Here is a 17029-nt window from a genome sequence, read left to right as displayed (position 1 = left end):
ACAGAGACAAAGAACATCTCTTAGACTTTGATCCTAAACCTGAAAGGACTTTCAGGTGATGTTTACAACAGGCAAGACTTTACAAGGCTGCAGAATCCACTATGGATCCTAATGATGCTGCTAATGCCAATGTAACAAATCCGAATGGGAATGAGCAACAAAGGAGAGTACTTGGCTCTTACTCCGTGCCTACTGCAGATCTTTATGGAAAAAGCATTATGGTGCCTCTTTTAACTGCAAACAACTTTGAGTTGAAGCCACAACTGGTCACCCTGGTGCAACAAAACTACCAGTATCATGGTCTTTTCTACGAAGACCCAAATTAATTTATTTCCAATTTTTTGCAGATTTGTGATACTGTGAAGACAAATGGAGTGAACCCGGAGGTGTACAAACTAATGCTCTTCCCGTTTGCTCTAAGCGATGGAGCAAAGTTATGGCTAGATTTCCAACCCAAGGAGAGTTTGGATACTTGGAACAAGGTTGTTACTGAGTTTCTCACTAAATTTTTCCCACCAAAGAAGCTGACTAAGCTTAGGGTGGAGGTTTAGACCTTCAGGCAGAAGGATGGTGAAACTTTTTATGAAACTTGGGAGAGATACAAGCTACTGACTAGGCAATGTCCTCCGGACATGTTCTCCAAGTAGACCCAACTAGACATCTTTTATGAAGGTTTGGGTGAAATGTCCAAGATGTGCTTAGATAATTCTGCAGGAGGTTCATTGCATAAGAAGAAGACCTCTCAGAAGAGAGGCGTGTTGGAAGTGGAAGCTGTTAATGCTCTTCTTACGCAGAACAAGCTTATGTCTCAGCAAATAAATCTACTTACTCAACAGATGAGTGGCATGCAAGTCTCAGCTATCAACACCCAAAATCCACCTCAAGAGGTCTCTTATGACATGACAGGTAATTTTGTGCCAAATGATAATTATGATTATACTCAATCCTCTTCTGAACAATTACACGTGGAATGGTCCTAGAAATCCCAATAATGACCCATATTCTAAAACATACAATCAAGGATGGAGAAATTACCCAAATTTTGGATAGAGGGACCAACCTCAGAGACCTCAGAATTTCAACAATAATTCTCAGGGCGGCTTCCAACAGAACAATTACAATAACCGCCAATTTCAGTCTCAACAGCAATAATCACCTCAGCAGGCAAACTCTAAATCCCAAGAAGATTCTAATTGGGCAATGATGATGAGTTTTATGCAGGAAACCAAAGCCTCCATTAGAAACTTGAAAGTGCAAATGGGCCAAATGAGCAAGCAATTACCTGAGAGATCTGCAAGTACATTTTCAGGTGATACAGTGGTGAACCCAAGAGAAGACTGCAAGGTTATTCAGTTGAGAAGTGGTAAAGTAGCTGGCTCTGTGACCAAGGCCAATGAAAAATTAGTTGAAAAAGAAGCTCCAGAGGAGAAGAAGGAAGAAGTAGCACACGCCCCTCCTAAGCGTGCAGACAACCCATTCCCTGATTCTCTTGACACTTATCCTACCTTGCCAAAGGCTCTTGAATACAAGCCAAAAATGTCATATCCTCAGAGGCTTCAAAAGGCTTCCAAAGAAAAGCAGTTTTCTAAATTTTTAGATGTCTTCAAGAAGCTGCAGATCAACATTCCTTTTGCAGAGGCTCTTGAGCAAATGCCTCTCTATGCTAAATTTATGAAAGAGTTGTTGACCCACAAGAGGAATTGGAAGGAACAAGAAACAGTGGTGTTAACCAAGGAATGCAGTGCCATTATTCAACACAACTTTTCTGAGAAGATGCCATACCCAGGGAGTTTTGTCATTCCTTGCACCATTGGAGATGGCACCATTCAGAGAGCTTTATGTGATCTTGGAGCTAGCATTAACCTGATGCCACTTTCAGTGATGAAAAAGATTCAAATTGAGGAGGTAAAACCCACTCGTATTTCTCTTCAACTTGCTGATCTTTCTATTAAATTACCTGTGGGTGTTGTTGAGGATTTACTTGTTAAAGTAGGACCATTTATTTTCCCTGTTGATTTTGTTATATTAGACATGGAAGAGGAGCTAAAATCCTCTATTATACTTGGTAGACCCTTTTTAGCTATAGGTAGAGCTCTAATTGATGTGCAAAAGGGTGAATTAACCTTGAGGGACAATGAAGAACAGGTGGTCCTCAATATTTTTTAAGCTCTCAAGCACCCTAATGATTCTGAAGGGTGTATGAAAATAGATGTTATTGAACCCCTTGTTCAAGAGGTATTGGAGACTGAGGTACTTGATGACATCCTGGATCCTGCTTCTAGGTATGAATTAATGGAAGTTGATGATTCACCACCTCAGAAAGTTGTGGTTCACACGCCTAAAGCAGAGGAGGAAGCCCCCAAGTTTGAGCTAAAACCTTTACCTCCTTCTCTGAAATATGTGTTCTTGGGTAAAAATGATTCATATCCGGTGATTATTAGCTCTTCCCTGAAGCCTGAAGAGGAAGAGGCGCTTGTTTCAGTGCTCAAGAGCCATAAAACAGCTCTTGGGTGGACCGTTAGTGACTTGAAGGGGATTAATCCAACCAAGTGTATGCACAAGATCCTTCTTGAAGATGATGCTAAACTAGTTGTGCAACCACAGAGGAGTCTCAATCCAACCATGAAAGAGGTGGTCCAAAAAGAGGTAATAAAATTATGGGAAGCAGGTATTATTTACCCTATTTCTGACAGTCCTTGGGTAAGTCCTGTGCAGGTAGTTCCTAAGAAAGGAGGGATGACAGTGATCAAGAATGAAAAGAATGAGCTTATTCGTACAAGAACAATCACAGGATGGAGAATGTGTATAGACTACAAGAGGCTCAACACTGCTACAAGGAAGGATCATTTTCCCCTGCCTTTCATTGATCAAATGCTTGAGAGATTAGCTAGTCATGCTTTTTATTATTTTCTAGATGTATATTCTGGATATAATCAAATTGTAGTAGACCCTCAAGATCAAGAGAAGACAGCATTCACATGACCCTTTAGAGTATTTGCCTACAGAAGAATGCCATTTGGACTTTGTAATGCTCCAGCAACTTTTCAGAGGTGTATGCTTTCAATTTTTCTGACATGGTTGAAAAGTTCATTGAGGTATTTATGGATGACTTTTCTGTTTTTGGTAATTCTTTTGAATCCTGCCTTAAGCATTTATCTCTTGTCTTGAAACGGTGTCAAGAATTAAACCTTGTTTTGAATTGGGAAAAATGCCATTTTATGGTCACAGAAGGTATTGTTCTTGGACACCGAATTTTAAGTAAGGGGATTGAGGTTGATAGAGCAAAGGTAGAGGCAATTGAAAAATTACCACCACCAGCTAATGTTAAGGCAGTCAGGAGTTTCTTGGGCCATACAGGCTTTTATAGGAAATTTATAAAGGACTTTTCTAAAATTACTAAACCATTGAGCAACATGTTGGTTATTGATCCTTTTATGTTTGATGTTGAATGTCTACATGCTTTTGAAACTCTGAAAGCAAACCTTACCTCTGCTCCTATTATAGCTCCCCCTGACTGGGATTTACCATTTGAATTGATGTGTGATGCTAGTGACTTTGCTATAGAAGTTGTCTTAGAACAGAGGCATGGCAAGCTTGTACATGTCATTTATTATGCTAGTCGTGTGTTAAATGATGCTCAAAAGAACTACACAACTACAGAAAAAAATTATTAGCTATTGTGTATGATGTTGATAAGTTTAGGTCCTATTTAATTGGTTCTAAGGTTATTGTTTATACTGATCATGTTACTTTGAAGCACCTTCTAGCCAAACAGGATTCTAAACTAAGATTAATCAAATGGGTGTTGCTCCTTTAGGAGTTTGATATTGACATAAAAGACAAGAAATGGTCAAAAAATCAAGTAGCTGACCATCTCTCCAGAATTGAGCCTGAAGCAGGAGTACAACCACCCACAACTGTGACTGAGACGATTCTGGATGAGCAATTGTTCCTCATTCAGTAGGCTCCATGGTTTGCAGATATTGCAGATTACAAGGCCATGAGTTTTATCCCAAAGGAGTACAGCAGGCAACAAGTAAAGAAGTTATTGACTGATGCAAAGTACTACATTTGGGAGGAACCATATTTTTTTAAAAGGTGTTCAGATGGTATCATCTGGAGATGTGTCCCAGATGAAGAAACACAGCAGATTCTTTGGTACTGTCATAGTTCTGATTATGGAGGTCACTTTGGTGGTGAAAAGACAGCTACAAAAGTCTTTCAAAGCGGGTTTTACTGGCCGACTCTCTTCAGGGACGCAAGAGCATTTGTGAAGCACGGTGACAGATGTGAAAAAGCCACGAATCTCCCTACCAACCATGAAATGCCACAGCAGGGGATTCTTGAGGTTGAGTTGTTTGATGTGTGGGGTATTGATTTCATGGGACCTTTCCCACCCTCACATTCAAACAACTATATTCTAGTGGCAGTCGACTATGTGTCCAAGTGGGTGGAAGCTGTGGCTCTACCCACCAATGATGCCAAGGTGGTAATGAGCTTTCTTTAGAGATATATCTTTAGCCGGTTTGGTGTTCCAAGGACACTCATTAGTGATGGAAGAAGCCACTTCTGTAACAGACAGCTGGACTCTCTTCTGCAGAGATATAGAGTCCGTCATAAAGTAGCAGCCCCCTATCACCCTTAGACAAGTGGACAGGTGGAAGTTTCCAATAGGAAACTCAAGAGGATTCTAGAGAAGACCATCAGTGTTTCAAGAAAGGACTGGTCTAGGAAGCTTGATGATGCTCTCTGGGCATACCGGACAGCGTACAAGACTCCCATTGGCATTTTCCCTTACCAGTTGGTCTATGGTAAGGCCTGTCACTTGCCAGTTGAGCTGGAACATAAAGCTTACTAGGCAATCAGGTATCTGAATCTTGATTCAGAAGCTGCAGGAATTAAGCGAATGCTCCAGTTAAATGAGCTTGATGAATTTAGATATTCAGCTTATGAGAATGCCAAGCTCTATAAGGAGAGAACCAAGTTATTGCATGATAAGAAGATTGCCATCAGAGTATTTGAGCCTTAACAGAGAGTCATGCTGTATAATTCAAGGCTCAAATTCTTTCCCGGGAAGCTGAAATCCCGGTGGTCAGGACCGTTTGTGGTTACCAGAGCTTCACCATATGGTCATGTGGAAATACAGGAAGAGAATTCTGACAGAAAATTTACAGTGAATGGCCAGAGGTTGAAGCATTATCTTGGAGGCGAGATTAATCGCCAGAGGTCCGCTCATCTGCAGAATTAGCAGAACTGACCGTCAAGTTAGTGACGTTAAAGAAGCGCTTGTCGGGAGGCAACCCGATAATTCAGTATCCTTAATTATCTTCGTAGTAGTAGTTTTCTTATTTATTTGATTTTTGTTGAGTTTTATCTTATCATGCAGCTATTTTAGAACATGAACTGAATTGAAAAAAAAAAGAAAACGACGAAGAAGAAACTTACCCGAGAGATGAGCAGGAGTGGCACTGGAATTATGCTTTGTGCACATTTTGGATCACGCGTACGCATCCATGACGCGTATGCGCCAATTGCGATTTTGGCACTCCACGCGTACGCGTCAAGCACGCGCACGCGTGAATGAGTAAAATCGGCGTAAAAGGTGTTTAGCCAGAGAGTTGTGCTGGCTCGGGGCTGGACGTGTGCTAAACGCACGAACTTGTTCACGCGTATGCGTCCCTCACACGTACGCATCGCTTGCGCTTTCAGCATTTCCACACGTACGTGTCCTTGACGCGTATGCGTCACCCTAGACATCGGCGTAAATGGGTGCACGGCCAAGAGTTGTGTTGGCCCCACACTGGTACTGTGCTAGCCGCGTAATTCAGACCACGCGTACGCGTCCTTGACGCGTATGCGTCGCCTTCACCACATGGCCACCCACGCGCTGTAGCACTTACCCATCACGCCACCCTGTTTTTCATTCTTTCCTTTCCAAATCCTAATTCTCTATTGTTCTTTTATCCTTTCTTCTTCTTTTATCATAATATTCTTTTCTTCTTGTTTTTAGTTCTTCTTTGCTTGAGGACAAACAAACCTTTAAGTTTGTGGTTGTGATGCGTGAGATCTTTCTTATCTTTTCCTAGTGAATTTGCATTTAATTTGTTAAGTTTAATCAATAATTAATTGTCTTTTAGCCACTATGGATGCTACTTTGAGTCTCGTGCAATTTTCTTTATTTTTGGTAGCATTAGGCTGGATTTGATGGAGTTTCTGCAGCATAAGAATAAAAGGAAAGGATAGCGAAAGGCGACGCACGCGCGTACCCGACGCGTGCGCATGATTTGGAGCTTTCCATGGTGACGCGTGCGCATGCCTGATGCGTACGCGTGAAAAGCGAAGATTGCACAGCGACATGTGCGCGTACTTGATGCGTACGCGTGACCCGCGAAGAAGACTATCGACGCGTACGCGTGACTGATGCGTACGCGTGACATGCGCCACATGCAAAAAATGCTGGGGGCGATTTCTGGGCTGTTTTTGACCCAATTTTCGGCCCAGAAAGCACAGATCAGAGGCTGCAGAATGGAAGAATCAGGGGAACACTTCTCATTACTTCCCAATTTAGGCGTGGGTCCTACAAAGTAAGTGGTCCCCATCCATCACTTGAAGACTTGCTGATTTCCATAATTAATTCTGATTTGAATTTAAATATTATAGAAAAAGATATTATCTTAATTTTAGATATTAGATTCTAAATTAATTAGGATTATATATAAAAGATATTAGGATTCTAGGCCAATTGACATTCGGTATTCTACAGCTTACCTGAATCCTTATTTTCTTCTCTAAACCATGAGCAACTAAACCTCCACTGTTAAGGTTAGGAGCTCTGTCTATTGTATGGATTGATACTATTATTTCTTATTTTAAATTCATGTTTTGATTTATATTTCAAGAATTGTTTTCGTTCTTTATCTTATGAATTTAGGTGGAATGGAAGTATGACCCTCTTTCTAATTGAGTTCTTGTAATAACTTGGAAAAGCTCTTTACTTAAACAACAGCTTGAAAACAATTTCTCCTAAGTTCTAATTATCTGGATTTAACGGGATACGTGACATATAATCCTCTTATTTTTGGATAATTAGGATTTTTGTGACATATAAAATGGAATTTGATCATCACCCTCTAATTGGAATTAATTGACCAAGGAATTGACAGTTAATGAATTTTAGAGGAGACTAGAAACGTCTAAGGAATTAGGGTCTAGTCACATATAGTTTTCCATGAATTAAATCTTGCATGATTAAAATAGTCAATAAGAAAAATCAATCAGGAAAATAGATAACTCTAAAGCCTTAACTATTTTCTCCCATATTTTATTCCCAACTTATTCACCTGGTGTCTTCAAACTCTGAAGTTACTATTTAATGCTCTTTGAACACTCAACACTATTTTTTGTTTGCCTAACTAAGTAGTTTAACCAACCATTGTTGCTTGATCCGTCAATCCTCGTGGGATCGACCCTCACTCACTTGAGGTATTACTTGGTACGACCCGGTAGACTTGCCGGTTAGTTTGTGGTTGTAAATTACCACACCAACTGTTTCGTGTCATTTTCACATCACCTAGTCCATATCCCTCCGCCTCATAAGCCCCTTCACCATCGTTCACATCCTCAAACTCACCCTCATCATCAGTCTCGATCCAGCCATGACCGTTGGACTCATTGTCCCTGTCAATGCTTCGCACCAGTTCTTCCCTCATCAGCATTGATAGCTTCGCAAGTTGGTGCTCCTCTTCCCAAATCTCGTCATGTCTATGGTCCTTAGGGGAGGACGTCGAAGCTGATCATGCAGCATAATTTGCTGCACCACTGCCGGGCTCACCGTTCACCCTCCCTTCTCCATGAATCAGGATAGCCGCATCGTCACTTGCTCTTGAACGTGCATTTGGAGTCGCCTTCCTTTTTCCTCCTAAGATCCCCCAGAACTCTTCAGAACTCGACCCGCTTCTATTTGATTCGACCCAGCCCCTAAAACCGCTACATGAATGCCTGTCCAATCCATTAATTCCTCTGGGCCCAACGACATCCTTACATCTTTTTTGTACCTCATTGAGCTATTAGGCCTTGCACATTTCTCATACACAGTTTTATTTTTTACCCTTACAACCCCTCTTTTCAGCCCATTATATTCACATGTAACGGTTTTGTCATATTCATCCTCATAACTCAGCTCCCCCTTTAATGCCTTCATTACTAAACTACCCTTAGCTTCTCCATCCTTCTTTGACACCTCCACATCACTTCGGCTGCTTGGTCTGTGTAGTTTGCCGGAGTTTTTTTTTTTTTTGAACAAGAGAGCTCAACACAATACAGTGGAGCAATAGACAATCAAACTGAGGACATGAAAATAAAGGAAATAACCAAAGTAAATCAACTACCCCTGTTGTCATCTCCGGCATTGCCATCAACAACAACAAAGTTCCTACTACTCCACTCTCCATAACTGGTCAAGGATCGTTGATACACCTCTTCTGAACCACCTTCGTTGGAATTAAAAATACGCCTGTTCCTCTCAAGTCGTATATTCCAAATGACCGCAAAGAAGCACCTCAGCCATCGATTCCGCTCCTCATTTCTGTTCACAACGCCTGTCCAACTCTCAAAATGTTCCTTTAGTGAGCCCGGAATAGACCACGCTCTCCCGAGATCAGAGAGCCATCGACACCAAACCTGCCAAGTAAACTCACATCCCAGGAACAAGTGGTAAATATGTTCAACATCCCTTTTGCAAAACACACATATATTGTCCCCATGCCTAAGTATTCCAAATCTATGTAGTCTTTCTTTAGTATTTACTCTTCCTATCAGAACAAACCAAATAAATAACTCCACTCGTGGTGGCGCCAAACCTTTCCAAATGGTTCTGGTGAATCTGAAGCTTGTGATATCCTCTGGGAGAGTCTCTGATTGCACCACCTGCACAAAAGAGTTAGTTAAAAAATTTCCTTTCTTGCCATACTTCCACACGAGCCTGTCTTGCTTATCACTTGCTAGTTTAATAGGCCTTAAAGCCTCATGTAACCTATTCAATAATTCCAACTCCCATTGATGTAGGCCTCGCCTCCACTGGAAATTCCATACCCACTCTAACCCATCCCAAAACCCGCAATCCCCTATGGCAGATCCTTGCTGGTTTGAAATAGAGAAAAGTCTCGGAAACCTCAACTTGAGTGAACCGCCTTGTAACCAGACATCTTCCCAGAATAGAGTCCTCCTGCCATCACCCACCTCCATAGACAATCCAGTAATCATCTTGTTCCTTACATTACTATCCTTGAGCTGCAACTGGCATATGTCCTTCCATGGTCCCCCTCTAGTAGGCAGTGTCTGAGTTGATAACATCATATCGGGCTTCAAGTCATAGCAGGAGCATACAACCTTCTTCCATAAAGGACACTCCTTTTTTGAAAATCGTCACCACCACTTAAATAGTAAGGCAGAATTTCTAATCACTGCATCTCCTACCCCCAAGCCACCCTCCTTTTTAGGAGCCTAAACCACCTCCCACTTGACTAGAGCTATCCCATTTCTATCTTCCTCCTTACTCCATAAGAATCTTCTCTGCAATGATATCAACTTTTCTGCCACGGCCTTCGGCATCTTATACAGGCTCAGATAGTACACTGGCAAGCTATTCAACACAGACTTAATAAGGACTAGCTTACCCGCTTTATTTAGCACCTTAGCCTTCCACAAACTCAGCTTTTCCTCAACCTTGTCTATTATCGGCTTCCATGTCTTTACCAGCCTCGGGTTTGCTCCTAGAGGAATGCCAAGATATCGGACTGGGAGCTTCGCTTCTTCACATCCCAATAAGCTACACATGTTGTTAGTCCAATGCTGTTCACAATTGATTGGAATTAAACTGGATTTATCAAAATTAATCGATAACCCCGACATAATCTCAAAGCACCTTAACAGTCTGGCATAGTTTCTAATGGTCTCCTCCTCCTGTGGGCAAAATAAAATAGTGTCATCTGCGAACTGGAGATGTGACAACTCTATGTTTTCCTTACCCACCAGCAGCGGCGAAATTCGTCTATTTCTCACTGCCTCCCCTATCATTTTGTGTAAGACCTCCATTACCAGAACAAACAAGAATGGGGACAAAGGGTCACCTTGTCTCAAGCCTCTCTCCATCTTGAACGGTTTGGAAGGGGAACCATTTATCAGAATTGCCATGGACGCTGTACCGATACACTCCCTAACCCACTCTCTCCATCTCCGACCAAATCCCATCTTCTATAGCACGATATCCACAAAGTTCCACTTCACCCTATCATAAGCCTTCTGGAAGTCTAATTTCATAATTTTCGCCTTCTTCTTCCTCGTTTTCAGCCATTGCACTGTTTCGCACGCAATCAGAGCCCTGTCGTGAATTTTTCGACCTTTCACAAATGCACTTTGAGTCTCCCCTACTAAGCCTGTCATCACTGATCTCATCCTTCTGATCATCACCTCTGAAATGACTTTGTAGATGCAGCCGACCATGCTGATCGGTCGGAGGTCTTTTATCTCCTTGGCTCCAGTGTACTTTGGAGCAAGAGCCACCCAAGTAACATTGGAATCAGGCAGCAACCTAGATGACCAAAAGAAATCCAGAACAGCTGTCGAGAACTCTGTGCCGATCTCATCCCATCACTTCTTGATGAAGTTCATATTATACCCATCACTACCTGGAGCCTTAGAGGATTCACAGTCCCAAACAGCCTCCCTAATCTCCACCAATGATGGTATGCTCTCCAATGCACTGGATTCTTCTTCGCTAATCCGGTTAACCAGCCTGTCCCTAAACCCTATTACCGGGGATCTCTCCTGGTGATACAACTCTCTGTAGAAGTCTCTTATGGCAATCTTGATCCTAGCTTGATTTTTTGCCAACCTTCCATTAATCACCAAAGCATCAATCCTATTGTTCCTTCTTCTTGCCGACACCAAATTATGAAAGTACTGTGTGTTCTTATCCATGTCCTTCGCATGCCTAGATCGCGACATCTGTTTCCAGTGAACCTCTTTCCTCACATACCACTGCTTACAACAGCTTCTAGAGCCTTCCTTCTAGCCTCCACTGTACCATCATAGACTCCACTTCCAACCATATCATCCACCTTCTTTATCTCCTCCTCAAAACGCTGAATTTTCTTTTCCAAGTCACCAAATTTCTCTTTATGCCATTTTCCCAAAGGCACCGTAAGAGCCTTCAACTTATCTGTGAACTGCCCCTCTCCAATATTTCTCCATTCCTCCCTGACCATTCTTAGGAATCCTTCATGTGTAAACCATGAGTCTAATGTTCGAAATGGACGTAAAGGCCACCTCTATACTTAGTATCTTCAACTATTATTGGGCAATGATCTGACAAGCCTCTCGGACCACCTTTTAAGCGAATCTCCGGGAACTCCTCAAACCATTCTACACTCAGAAGGACTCTGTCAATACGACTACAAGATCCACCTCTATACCATGTAAAACTTACGATCATTCAGTGGTAAGTCCACTAACTGCATATCTTGGATCCAACCCTTAAATTCCTCTGAAGACATTGTTAACCTGTCCTGATTTTTCCTTTCATCAACCTGTATCACCTCATTGAAGTCACCTATGTAGCATATCAGGACTTGACATAACCCAGCTATATAGCTCAGTTCTTCCCAAACAGCAAGTTTTTCAACTCTCGTATGAGGACCATAAACCAAACAGAAAGCACAGTGGAACTCATTTTTCAATAAAATTCCCTCAACACATAGCCACCTATCCCCTTTGTAACAGTTATTCATTCTAAACAGCAACTCATCCCACATTAACAACAGACCCCCAGATGTGCCTTCCGATCCTACAAACTCCCAGCCCACTGCATCACTTCCCCAAATACGTATGACATCGAATTTATTCACAACTTGCAATTTTGTTTCAATCAAGCCTAACATATTCAATTTTTGGTTCTTTTTTAGCTCTTTTATCATACTCAACTTTCCAACCCCCCTTAACCCCCTCACATTCCAAGAACTAAAAATCATTTTAAAACATTCTTGCACACCTGTTTGAGCTTTTTCGGTCTGCTTCTTCGCACCTTCTCTTTCAGTTTTGCTAGCCTCCTCTTCTCAGCTATCACTTCATTTTGCTCTTGTAATATCCTCATTAAGTCGTCTTCTTCATCGTACTGCACTGCACTGGATTCAACAGCTAAATCCCACGCCTTCCTATTTTCAATCAACTGTTCTTCAATTTTGGATATTTTATGCCCTTCATTTGATTCCACGATTCCAGATTCACTACTGCCCTCAACCACTGTTGCAAGAGCCAGGTTTCTCCCTTCATTCACTGCATCGGTTCCCTCGGAATTCGAGCTAGGCTCCTTGGCATTTCGGCCAGTCCCGCCTGCGCCGGACAGATCACCTCCCTTCATCTCCTGCCATGGAGCCCCAGGGCATGTTGACAGGCTTCTAATTGGTCCATGGATGCCCGCGTCGTAACCTGTCCCGAGCACGACGTCGGCCTAAACTCTCCCGTTGGTGTCATGGTTATCTTCCATTTGGTCTCGGCCTCGTCGTGGTGCTGTCTCTCCGGACTGGCCAATGTTCAGATTCTCCATATCCGTCAGGGCAATGGCCACGGCACTCTCCTTTGCTGCTGGACAACCTCGACCCGGATGGAATCCTGTCCGGCCCATCTGAGTTGATGCCCGCGCCCCAGCAGTCCGCGTATGAATCTTAGCTGGGCTACATGTGACATGTTCAAGTTGTTTTGGGCCTACGGTGGGGCAGCCCGCATTCAAATCCTCCAAAGTGTTGTATCTCTTCTTGTTTTTGGCCCAACCATCACCCCATACTTGGACTCCTTTTTTTGAACAGCAACATCCTTCCTTCAGCCCATTATCATATCCCCAACTAACCATTTGTTCTGAACCCGAATCACTAACCAAATCAGCATATTCCTTTAATTTAGTGATTCCTTTTGAAACAGTGCCTTTCGTTCCTCTTGGAATTTGAAAATGAATTGATTTGCCATTACTCCATTCATTCAATATGTCTTCTTGAATTACCAAAATGTCCTTTCCACCATCTTCCTCCCTAGGAGTCATCATCACCAATTCAGCCGCCGGATCACCATTTCCCAAACCACTGCGCGCACCGGAGAACTCGCATATTTTTGAAAAATAAGGTTTACTTGTTTCCTTAATCTGAAACTCCCTTCCAAACCTCTCGTGACCAACCTCTTTAACAAGGACATCGAACCCACTAGTCCTAATTGTGATGTGGATCCACTCGTTAATCCTGTCCATACAACAAGTGTCAATTTGGATCCGCGCCACGCTGAAGGAGATGCATGATTTCGTGGCTTTGTCACATCCAACAACCTCTCCCCATTGGCTTCCTATCAACTTGAATGTATCTGATGACCATGTATGCAAAGGAATGCCAAAGCACTCTAGCCATACCCTTCGAGTTTCGCTCCGCTCCTCCTCATCCCATTTCCATACATTATGAAAAAACTTGAGGAGGTTGTTCAGTTCAAACGTGTAGGCCTCTTCAGCACTGAGTATACTGTCAAACGTCAGGAGTGCTTTGTATGCTCCTAGTTCTCTGATTTCCACCACCTGGGGTATATTCTTTCTGATCATGGCCTTCAAAGAGTTATAGTCTATTGGCTTTGTCGTTCCGCCTACTAAACTCCTTTGCAACCAGACCAGATTCTCTTTTGCCACCGGCACTTCCAACTTCTTCGTCCACCTATTGCCGTGTGGTTCCCTTGGTGTTTCCTTCTTCTTCAACTCCTTCCCATTACTCCTCTCATCCTTTTGTCGCTCTTCGTGTAAGGGTTGAGCCTTGAATGAATTCTGAGTGTCGTTTTCCTCTTGACGTCCCTTCGTAATTTTTACTTCCTTTGTGCGTCGATATCTAGCTTCTCCTACTGTGACAATCTTACCTCGTAACCTCATCCCATTCATTTCCGCAATAGCCTTCGTAGCTCCTCCCTTTGTTGTATATCGGATGAACACAAAAATGTACAGCGTTCCGTGTTTTTGTTTTCGTGACAGGTAGATATCATTTATCCGCCCAGTCCAATTGAACAGATGATACAACTCCTTCTTGGAAATATCTTCTGGAAGCTGATCAACGAATATAGTGAAGGATTCGTTTTCCAATCGATAGTACTCTTCTCTATTCCAAACCCTAGGATCCTTACGAAAAAACCTACTTCTACCCCTCTCAGTGTCTGCCGGAGTTGTTATTCTTGTTTCCTCCGCCACGCACTCATTTCCTGCACCTTTTTAATGAGGCACAACATATGCCACTAGTATAAGCCTCTAACTAGAGACTCTCTTTTTTTAAGCAAATAGATTTTCAAAAATTTATATTCATTGATTAATAAGGTGAGAAAGTAAAATAAGAAGGCTGAATCAATCTATTTTAAAATTAATTCAGATAAAAGATTTTCAGTAGTCTATAATTAGTTCCAAGTTTGGGAACACATAATTTTTATTTTATTGGATAAAATATATTTTTTGTTCTTGAAGTTTAATAGAAGTTTTAAAAATATCTCTAAATTTTATTTTGTTTTAATTTTGTCCCAAAAGTTTTCAATTTGCATCAAATATATCTCTGAAGGCTAATTTTTCAAAAAATTTAAGACCAATTCAACAACAATTTCATAAGAACAACTCTCAACACAAGTAAATTAAGCATAATTTTCATGCATTATTGTTAGATTGATCTTAATTTTTTTGAAAATTTAGCTGTTGAGAGTATATTTGATGCAAGTCGAAAACTTTTAAGATAAAATTGAAACAAAATAAAATTTAGGGATATTTTTGAAACTGTTGTTAAATTTCAAGGACAAAAAATATACTTTACCCTGTTTTATTTAATAATTTACATTTATATTTTACTATTAATAGTGTTTATCTGTACTATTGTTCATTGCTTGTTGCTTAAACAAGACTTTGGCTGTTTGTGTTGCACCTATCTTTAGCCATCACAACCGGCACAGCCTTCTTATCCATATATAAATGTGTCATGTTTAATTTCGACTTAACAATCTTAATTGTCGATAATGCTCAATTTGTTATAATTATTTTTAATAGGACACAGAGTGAGTTAAAAAAAGATGTAACATCACGTATCTGTGTTCAATTGTTCATGATTCAAGGACTTGAATATTTTATTTCCAAGTCATTTTCCTTTAACATAAATGTTAGACGTATGCATCTAAAATACTTGGACTGGGTACATATGCCATTTGGGCATATGACAATAACTAGTCCTGTATTCCTGAGAGGATATTTTATTTATTTAATTTTTTTTGGGAATATTTTATTTGCTTGTATATTATATTTTATAATCATTATAAATAAGAATTATTCGCAGTGACTTATTTTATAATAGTAATAATTCTTCATCAAAGTCAATAATAAAATTGTCGGTTATGGTTACCAGATTTGTCTTCTGTGATGTTGAAACTACAACCCACAATGAAAATAATAGCAAAAGGAGTAAAGGAAGGAAAAAAAAATACAAAAGGGAAAGGACAGAAAAGAAGAGGAATAAAATAACCGAGTGCTCAACCTAAGAAGTTTCAAAATTTTAGGTGATCATCTTATCTTATTAATAAGAAAGTTAATCTCCATATTTAATGATAAATACTTCTTTATCTTAAATTAACTATCTCTTCTATTTTTTGAACTTATTAACAAATTGATGTATCTAAATACATTCTTATTTAAATTTTAAATACATTACTTTTTTAATAAATAAATAAAATATAAAACAACGGTCTGATGAAGGACATTTTATTTTTCCCCTTCTTTTTTTATAAGCAAAATGTCAATTACTAATAACTAATAGCAGTTAGCTATGGTTTCTTTTGACTTACAGCTTTTCCTACGCTTCATTTAGAGAATGTTTGGAAAAAATTCTTTTTTTTTTCTGTAAAAAGTTAAAATAATAATTATAGATAAAAATACTGAAAATTGATCAATTAAATTAAAAAATAATTTATAAGCAAAATTAATATTTTAAATTTTATGATTATAAATGGACTAAAATACTAAAATTGACCATTAAAAATTATAAAATTGACAAAACTAATTATAGAAAAATTAAATCTAATTTACAACCATAAAAAGATAAATTTCAGTAAACAAAATTACTCAAATACTTAAAAATTATAAAAAAAACTTTTTAATTATTCTTCTAACCTATTTTAACTAATTTCATACTCTAACTCTATTTTATCTCTAATCTCAAATACTTCTCATCACTATTTTCAATCTCTTAATTTCTATGAAGCACGGACACTTTTTTTATTTGTCGTGTTTACATGTTAGACACATTTTGGATACGATACTCATCGACACTCGTCTGAAACACGTGTCTTCTGTATCCAATCGTTTCTTAATAAAAAAATAAAAAATTATTCTCCAGACATGTTTAAACACACCTAAATACCATCACATATTAGCATATCTAGTCTTATTCTTAACATGTATTCTTGAAATAAATTTAAAAATAGTATATATTATTAATTATTACAAAAAAATATTTTAAATAATTTAAATAATCAAAAAATAATATTAAAAAATAATTAAAAAATTAATTTATATTTTAATATCAATAAAATATCAAAATATCATTATAATTTATCTAAAAAAACTTTATATTTTACATATATGTTGTGTCCCATGTCTTATATAAATTTTAAATTTATCTGTCCAAATATCTCGTATCGTATCGTGTCTCATATCCATGTCAATATCTATTCATCATAGTTCAATTCTTTTCCCAATCTCTCTCCTATTTCATCCACTCCGTCCTTTCCGTCCTTGTACCTACCTCACCCCAATCTCTTACTCCTAACCCTCTCCTTTTCTATTCACCTTCAAAGTTGAATTCACCCTTAAATTGAAGTGAGCATAAGTTAATTCAAATACAGAATAAAAGAAAAAGAACAAAATAATTCACCAATTTATTTTCTGTTCTTTTAGATTTATTAAAAAAATGAGTTGAAGTATAATTAGAGA

Source organism: Arachis hypogaea, chromosome 10 (genome assembly GCF_003086295.3).
Source record: "Arachis hypogaea cultivar Tifrunner chromosome 10, arahy.Tifrunner.gnm2.J5K5, whole genome shotgun sequence".
In the NCBI taxonomy this organism is placed as follows: Eukaryota; Viridiplantae; Streptophyta; class Magnoliopsida; order Fabales; family Fabaceae; genus Arachis; species Arachis hypogaea.
This window is presented reverse-complemented; position numbering follows the sequence as displayed.